Below are 9,162 nucleotides of genomic sequence, written 5' to 3'. Positions count from 1 at the left end.
CGCGCGAACAATCTTCACGCGTATTTCTTCGCCACAGCGTGCCGAATGCACGCGCGGACAAGAGCGATCACGCGGTGGGATCGTGCACGCGCCGATTATCGCACAACGGAATGCCCAACAGGGCCGACTAATATTACGAATTAATGCGAAGTATTGCGAATCGCGCGAAAGGTTGGCGGAAGTAACGAACGCGAAGCTAGATCCGGCTCGAAGGACCAATGCTCGGGGGGGTGTTTATCCGCCCCGGATTCGCGAATGGTCAAACTCGGTTGAAGGACCAGAGGGCCCGTGCCCTCACGAAAACGATTAGAAATGCCAAAAAAGGGGGGGTGCGAAGCGACTCACCGTATCGTAGCCCGTGATGTCCTCGCACAGCCTCCGTCCTTCCTCCTGGTTCTCGTGGTGGCGGAGAGTCAGCCCAGGCAGGATGGTCGTGCAAGACGCATGCGGATCACGTGATCGTGCGTGCAGGCGGAAGACAAGCAAGCAAGCGTTAATGCACACGATTCGAATCACACGGCGCCGTTTCGCGGGGTGCACCCGGGCGCGGAATACCGTCCACAAAATCACTATGTGGCAAGATTCTATCGATACGATGTAATTCTTCTCGAAAAGCGAGAGACGACGATGGTCCGAGACGTGAGGCGTCGAGTACGGCCCCAAATTTTACTGTCTTCTCTCGCGTACGAAATACAACTGTGCCGGTGCTTGCGCCTCGCGAAGACACCGGGAAGAAGCCCCTCTTCTTCGTGCTTGGGGTGGCCGCCCGCGTGCGGGCAGCACGAGTCGGGTGAGTCGCGCGAACATTGACTATCGAATGGATCGCGATCCGCCAACGTCGCGCGCGAGTCGCTAATACGAAGTGAGCCTCGTTACCGACCGTAAACGAGACAAATATATACAAAGATGCTAAGCAACTAATCTAACGCGAATACAATACAATGACGCAACTAACAACTATTTACAAGTAACTATTTACACGCGAGTACCAAACAGCTTCAGTCTCCTTCTTGTTCTCTTTTTCTTCTAAACAATTTTTTTTTTTTTTTTTTTTTTTTAATTACTCTATCTTTGAATACACAAGTATATTATCCTTCTTGATTGTTTTATTTAAAAAAATACTCTCTTACCTTCATCTTTACTCATCGTTTTATTGCTACCTTTTTCTTTCTCTACCACTGTGACCACGCTGCTGTCACTATCGTAGTTAACCAGTGAATCTTGGTTTTCTTCCTCATTCATCGGAAGATTTTTCGTCTTTTCTTCTTCCATCTAAATCGGGATTCAAATATCAATTGAACATTAGCATTCCTCTTTTGACAAGATAAACCAACATTCATATTGACCGATAATAATTTACAATTTCTATCACTAGATCTCTTTCAGCGATAAAAATGTAATGCTTATGAGGCTATATAGAACGCACTGCAATTCACAATAACCCCAAAGCGAGAAAACCACGCGCCTCTGCAGGGCTATCCGCACGCGCACACCACTGTCCGTTGCGATCTCCAGCACTGCTGAAAAGATCTATGGGAGCTCGGGTTGATCACGCACCCGCACGGGGCCCATACAAATTTACGCGGCCTCCCTGTACAGTAGTCAAGCTACACCGCACAGCTAGTCATGCTCAATTACCGACCCGATACGTGTCGATTTTGAAAATTTATTCCATACACATGCTTGTATATATATATATATATATATATATGTATCTAATACATGATATACATATATGTATATTTGAAAATTATCCAATGCAATGTTACGGAATAATAAAAACGCGCCTCGGTTATATATACGCAGTGCTCTCAGCGCACACGTACACGGCACGCACTTGTGTGCGGTACAGAGTCATCTGTCACACACATGCTACCGAGGCCGTCGGTAGCAAAAAATAAAAATATCGACATATTGATTATTTTTTATTCCAATTCCTACTACCCTGTAGTACGGCGCTGTAATTCGCGTTAGAGTTCGCCGGCCTTCTTTACCGACGCTTATCGAGTTCGTCTGCTGCTCCAGCATCCCCTTGGTGATAGTATTCATCATGAGTTTTGGGTGAGTGCGAAGAATGAGCTACGAAGTATGTATTACGTAGAAAAAATATTGCGTAAAATGGTTAAATCGGTTCCAACTTTGTCTAACTGGCTTTTCACTATAAATGGGTTTCAAAAATTGTGAAAAACTGTTAATAAAATTTTTGATTTTAACACATTAAATACGCGTTTTTGTAATCAAGATCCGTTAGAAAATTTTTTAAGTCAAATCAGAAGTCATGCTGTTCGCCATGTAAATCCGACACCTCGACAGTTTGAAGATTCTTTTATTACTTTATTAATAAATAATATAAAATCTGTTTCTATTATTGGTGGTAATTGCGAAATCATTAAGGATGATTATTTTATGTTGTTTTCATTAGACAAATATTTTAAAAATAACGTTTCAAATATTGAAGTGCAAAATGTTGATCGCAACGACGAACGTGATGATGAACCGCATGTTTTAATTACTGATAAAATTGTTGCCGATGAATCAATAGTCACATTATTGCTAGATAATTCGCAAGAAATTATTACATTAATTTTGAGAAAAGTTAATGATTGTTCAGATTGTGCTAATAGTTTAAAAAGTGTAATGTTCTTTGGCCCCCCCTCTCACCTCCCCCCGTGTGTGTGTGTGTGTGTGCATGCATAACATCTAAAATTTAAAACCTAACTGCTTCAATCGAGATGCTTGGTTATTCTGCACGATTGATTCATTTAAAATTTGCGCAGTTTTACATGCGCGTGCGACCACTGAGCATGCGCATGTGGCCGCAGGGCACGTTCAGTGCAGTTCAGTGTTGCTACATGTCGTCGGTATGACAGGAATCATAACCTTCTTGTCAACTTTAACGATTAATATTTTGCGTCGCAGGGCAGAGCGACACTTTTTTCTGCCAGACTCATTCGTTTCGTGCAAAAACGCGTCGAATAAGCCTAAGTTCATCAAAATCGGAGGTGAGGGGTGTAAACTGAATAATTACCGAGATTTCCAGCTAATAAGAACGTTCGAGAAACGCTGTTAGAAGTTAGAAGGAGACAAATTCTTCTTGCCTCTTGATAGAAGTAGAGAAAGATGAAATTAAAAGAGAATATGTACAATAGAAAGAGATAGAAAGATGCCGCTTGGTGGCAAGTCGGCGACGTGCGCGTGCAAGTCTGAGCGTGAACGGCAAGAGTCATTGTTTTTGGCGCGCGGAAGTCCGATCATGAACGGCGAGAGTCATTGTTTTTTTGGCGCGCGGAACTTGTTGCTGGGCGCGCACAAACACATAATCGATTTCGACTAACAACATGGCATCGATGCTAGATGGCTAGATTACGATACATGAAAATGTATGCGTATGCTAGATGGCTATTATAGATTGCGATACATGTATATGTATGTGTATGCGTATGTATAAAAACTTTATATGACTCTATATGAGTTTATTTTTTTGAAATCGATATGTATCGGGTCGGTAATTGAGCATGACTTGCTGTGCGGTGATTACTGTACAGGAAGGCCGCGTAAATTTGTATGGGCCCCGTGCGCGTGCGTGATCAACCCGAGCTCCCATAGATCTTTTCAGCAGTGCTGGGGATCGCAACGGAGAGTGGTGTGCGCGTACGGATAGCCCTGCAGAGGCGAGTGGTTTCTTGCTTTGGGGCTGTTGTGAATTGCAGTGTATTCTATATAGCCTCATAAGCATTGAATTTTTATCGCTGAAAAAAGTTTGGTGATAGAAATTAAATTATTATATGTCAATAAAAATGTTTGTTTATCTTGTCAAAAGAGGAATGCTAATGTTCAATTGATATTTAAATCCCGATATAGATGAAAAAAGAAACAGAGAATCTTCCGGTGGAGGAAGAAGGCCAAGATGCGCTGGTCGACTACGACAGCGATAGCAGTATTATCACGGTAATAGAAAAAGAAAGAGATAGCGAGGAGACAATAAGAAAAAATAAAGGTAAAAAAATATTTTTTTGAAAATAAAGTAATCCAGAAGGATAATATATATGTGCATTCAAAGAAAATAAAAATAGTAATTTTAAAAATTCTGTATAGAAAAAAAAGATAAAAAGGAGAAGACGGAAAAAAGAGGTGCAATCCCGAAAAAGAACTTGTCTAAAATCAGAGAGAATATAGATGTGACCAAAGCATGGGCAGAGAACCGTCCAGTACTGCCAATTGGAACCAAAATGTTATATGAAAAGCAAGAAAAATTGGTCGCAAAAATGGATAATTCGATGCAGATGCTGGACAAGATAATGACGAAGGCCACCGAGATGATGGAGAATATGGTGAAAGTCTCCCGTTTAAACCTAGAGAAAGAAAAAGTTAAACTTAGACCTTTAGAGGTAAATAATAAAAATACGCAAAGTTTAGTACAGAATGATATAACAACGGTTAAAGAATTAGAAGTAAAGTCTAAAAAAAGAAAATTAGATGAAGCAAGAGTCTGTTCCGCCGAAAAAAATAGAAATTTAGAGACAATTAAAAGCACTATAAAGGCAGAACTAAAAAAATCAAAGGTTGCATATTAGAAGAGAATATAAGCTGACGCAAAAATACAATTTTGATCTTTGGATGAATTATTTAAAATCTGAGTTAAAAACTTAGCGTGTAGTTAAAAACACACATTCACATATACGTGTGTGCGTGCGTGCGTGCGTGCGTGCGTGCGTGCGTGCGTGCGTGCGTGCGTGCGTGCGTGCGTGCGTGCGTGCGTGCGTGCGTGCGTGCGTGCGTGCGTGCGTGCGTGCGTGCGTGCGTGCGTGCGTGCGTGCGTGCGTGCGTGCGTGCGTGCGTGCGTGCGTGCGTGCGTGCGTGCGTGCGTGCGTGCGTGCGTGCGTGCGTGCGTGCGTGCGTGCGTGCGTGCGTGCGTGCGTGCGTGCGTGCGTGCGTGCGTGCGTGCGTGCGTGCGTGCGTGCGTGCGTGCGTGCGTGCGTGCGTGCGTGCGTGCGTGCGTGCGTGCGTGCGTGCGTGCGTGCGTGCGTGCGTGCGTGCGTGCGTGCGTGCGTGCGTGCGTGCGTGCGTGCGTGCGTGCGTGCGTGCGTGCGTGCGTGCGTGCGTGCGTGCGTGCGTGCGTGCGTGCGTGCGTGCGTGCGTGCGTGCGTGCGTGCGTGCGTGCGTGCGTGCGTGCGTGCGTGCGTGCGTGCGTGCGTGCGTGCGTGCGTGCGTGCGTGCGTGCGTGCGTGCGTGCGTGCGTGCGTGCGTGCGTGCGTGCGTGCGTGCGTGCGTGCGTGCGTGCGTGTGTGTGTGTGTTGAGAGAGAAATATATACTTGGTTCGTGAAAAAGCATGTGGTCATAGGTTTCCACTTTAAACGTCTCTGGACAGAAAAGTACTGAATTTAGAGAGTCGTGCCCATTGAGTTTTTTGTTCAGGACGTCGAGGACAACAACATACTTAAATTTCAGCCAATTTCACCGGGAGACAGATTTTCATGTAGTCTGTGCGGGGCCCTTTAAACATTTGTAAAGTCTAAATATAAAAAAATTGAACACGTTATTTTACACTGTATAAAAATTTATAAGCACAATTATAATGCAAATATAAAATTATAAGTACAAGTTCAGATCTAACACTGCACATAGTAATGTTGAAGAGAAAAAAGTAGGTTTTTTTTAGTATTGTAGAATACTCGTAAGGGGTAGTAGATATAGTATGTAACTTTTATTTACTTTATTAACTTTTTCAATCAGTTTTGACAAGATTTACAATAGGAATAATAACAAATTTCTTGTCATCAATATAAGGTATAAGAATACATTTTTGTAATAAATTTTCTGGTAAACAGCACATTTTGTTCTCAGTTAACATGGCTACTGTAGAAAATGAATTAGAAGAAATTGCTCCATGTGTACAAAGTACTTCGTTCAATACTTCAAACACTTTTCCTATAATAACACATTGTTTAATTTGACTGTTTGCGGTTGTAACAGTTAGAATGTTGCATATGTCAATTATCTTATCACTAGTTTGGACAGAACTGTTATGTCTTCTTTTCAGTTGTCTATCACTGCAATGATACAATATGTTTTTATAAATGAAACGATCGTAGCTGCACGCATTAGTTATAATTTTTTCTCCTAAAACTTCTGTTATTAAATATTGCTCTATAACAGATAATTCCACTTGTTGAGCACATCCACAAATTTTTAAAAGTCCAAAATCAAGATACTTATCAATATTAGAGTCCCCAAACATTTTATTAAACAGTAATTTTTCTGATACACTGCAATTTTGTTGAAGAAAAATGGTTCTGTTCTTAATGTTTTGCAATCTTAAATAAGATTTACAAATTTGTTGAGGAACGCTCTGAGAATTGTGAAACATTTTAGTTAAAATACTATTGTAATGCTCAAACGGAAACGCCGATCAAGCCCACAAAGCACCGAACTGTTTTACACTATCTGGGATATGAAGGAGAAGATGAATGTTGTGTTTCATATATTCCTTTCCGTACAGAGTTTCAGTATCTTCAACAAATTGTTGCAAAGCTCGTTTAGCAGACATGAATTCCTGAATACTAAATCTATCTTTTAGCATAGTATAAATACTAAAAACTAAAAGCAGCCAGTGTTTGTAATAACGGAAAGGTAATATATCTTTCAAACATACAAGCGAGTAATAAAGTAAGTGGTGTTTCCACTGAGATGCTTTCCACAATCCGAAGTTTTCAATAGAGTCAGTAGTTCTAGAAATTTCGTGACAAGGCATAATTTTCTTCAATTTTTGATCATACAAATTAACTTTTGTTCCTATGTACCACGGTTTCTGAAAATTCTTTGAATCAAACCACATAGTGGCAAATGTTTTGCAAACACCTAGCAGTACACAGTGCATATATTCGGGCGGAAAGGAATATATAATATTGAACAAAGGTATGAACATCGTTAGTGAAAAACTCCAAACACTCGCCGTTTTTTAGTAATTGCTTTTTTTACATGTTTTACATGTTTTTTTTTCGATCTCTTAAATTCTATTCCGCCGCAATAAACACGTGCATGGTTTTTCCCAACTTGCATTCTCTCTCCTTTATTTAAACATAAGCTACATCCAAATTTCCCATTATATTGGGAAATATACTGAATGACTGGTCTAGCAGTCTAGCAACAGAATCGATTGGGGAAAGAAGAGTGTGCACTTTTATTGTTATAGGATCTACTTGTCCAGATGGAGTAAAAGTAATACCGTTATTGTGTAAATCTCTTAAATCGTCTACAAATGGCTTTAGAAACAACTGCATGTTTGGTTTCACCGTTCCGTACCATAATCCACATAAAATAATAGAGTTTCGTCTGTCACGGTACGGTAACTCATTAATTGCAACTTGAATAGGCCACATAGATACTTTAGAAGATTTAAACCCTTGTACCCCATCCGTATTCCATTGAAATGTAATATCAAGATCGGAAATTTTGTTTTTACGCTTTAATGAATTGTATACACTTCCACTACAAATATCTGATACGTAATTAGTATTATTCGTTCTCTGAAACTTAATTATTATAAGAACAACTAACAACATTACTTAATTGTTCTTTAAGTAGAAGTTGTATAAAAAAATTTCCATCGTGTTGCAATACCTTCTGGTTGTACTTTTTACGGCAATTGGGACATTTTGTATTTATGTTTTTCCCAACAAAATCGAGTAAAGTGAAACAATTAATGCAGTAGAAATGTGTTACAATGTTAGCAGCTTTTGGAAATTTGTTTAAAAAAAGATACTTCGATTTGTGCACTATCGTAGGAAGATGACAGTTAATGAGAGATAAAAGATCTTCTAATCCGACATCAGTGATGTTGTGACGAATTATAAAACTCATAATGAGCAATTCACTTTCTTCTAATGTTAAGTTGCAAGATTCGTATAGTGGAGCACCTCGTTCCTGAGAATAATGATTGTTTCAAAATTACACAATGTTTTAACGAAATAATTAAAGTTAATATTTTACTTGCATATTACTTTTTGTTAAATATTTCTAAAAGTAATGTATATTTAAAAATCAAATACTTAATATACATAAAATTAACTACATGATGATATATGTTATCAATTCGAAATGTTATAAACTGTTTAAAATCATTACTTACTTGATAGTTATCATATGTTATTTCATCATCAAAACCATATTTGTTGTTGTCATGTTCTGGAGGATTTTCATTTTTTTTATTGTTTTCTGACTGATTATTTTCCTCTGACAGATTTTCATTATTTTTCTCTCTGTCTGAACCAGTATTATCCTGTGAATGATTTTTTTTACACTTTTGAATAAATGATGCATGAAGTAAGCATTTTTAAATTTGATCTCAAAAAGAACAAAACAATTTTTTATTTAAGTTTAAGTCTTATTTGAAATCGCTTAAGTATTTAATTATATCATGTTTTCCTAAATACTAATAAATGTTAAACATCTATTACAAATTAGAATAATATACTTCTTACATTATCTTCAGCACATTCGCTCATTGCACTCTGACCTGCTTCATAAACATTATGTTGTTCACCAATAATTTCATCACCGATAACATTCATATTACTAGAACCTTGATAACTACTTCCAGATTCTATTTCCTGTATAAAAATAATAACATATATAGAAACTTTCAACAATTACTTTTACAGCACTTTTTTATAACCAACTATTTCAAAATTAATGATAATTTTGTTTTGAATTAATTTTTTAAAATAATGAAGAAATGTTTATAAAAGAATATTCCTAATTTTTTGATAATAAATAAATGTTTATGACAGAAAAAACATGATAGAAGTAATTAAAATGTGATAAATACTTACATCTGCGTTTTGAACTTCATCAACAAGTAATTGTCTACCTTTTTTAAGACGTGAGAAATAAGTTGATTTAGGAATTCCATCCTCCATATACTTTTTATGAGGACCCCTTTTTTTCATATTTTACATGTAAGGCAAGATCATATGATCTTATTTTTACAATTACATAAAATAATTATAAATTCCACTTAATGACTATAAACACAAGGTGATGTCAAACCCGGAAATTTTCTCAAACACAAATATTAGGTTATATTCACAATAACAAACCGAAGTAACCGAACACGCGCGTTCCACACAAGCCCTCACGGCCCTCATGGTGCTCAGTGAGTC

General features: G+C 38.5%; 1 long non-coding RNA gene and 1 pseudogene across 1 annotated transcript in view; both read right to left on the bottom strand.

Moving 5' to 3' along the window:
- The window catches only part of LOC143894353 (uncharacterized), an 86,781-nt gene that overhangs the window by 31,198 nt on the left and 46,421 nt on the right, over positions 1-9,162 (bottom strand). The window lies entirely within an intron of this gene.
- LOC143894363 (uncharacterized) lies at positions 5,727-7,936 on the bottom strand (annotated as a pseudogene).

Source organism: Temnothorax americanus, unplaced genomic scaffold (genome assembly GCF_048541705.1).
Source record: "Temnothorax americanus isolate GAGA-0224 unplaced genomic scaffold, ASM4854170v1 Scaffold138, whole genome shotgun sequence".
NCBI classification, from domain to species: Eukaryota; Metazoa; Arthropoda; class Insecta; order Hymenoptera; family Formicidae; genus Temnothorax; species Temnothorax americanus.
The sequence above is the reverse complement of the archived record's forward strand: the minus strand, read 5'-3'. Positions and strand labels throughout refer to the sequence as shown.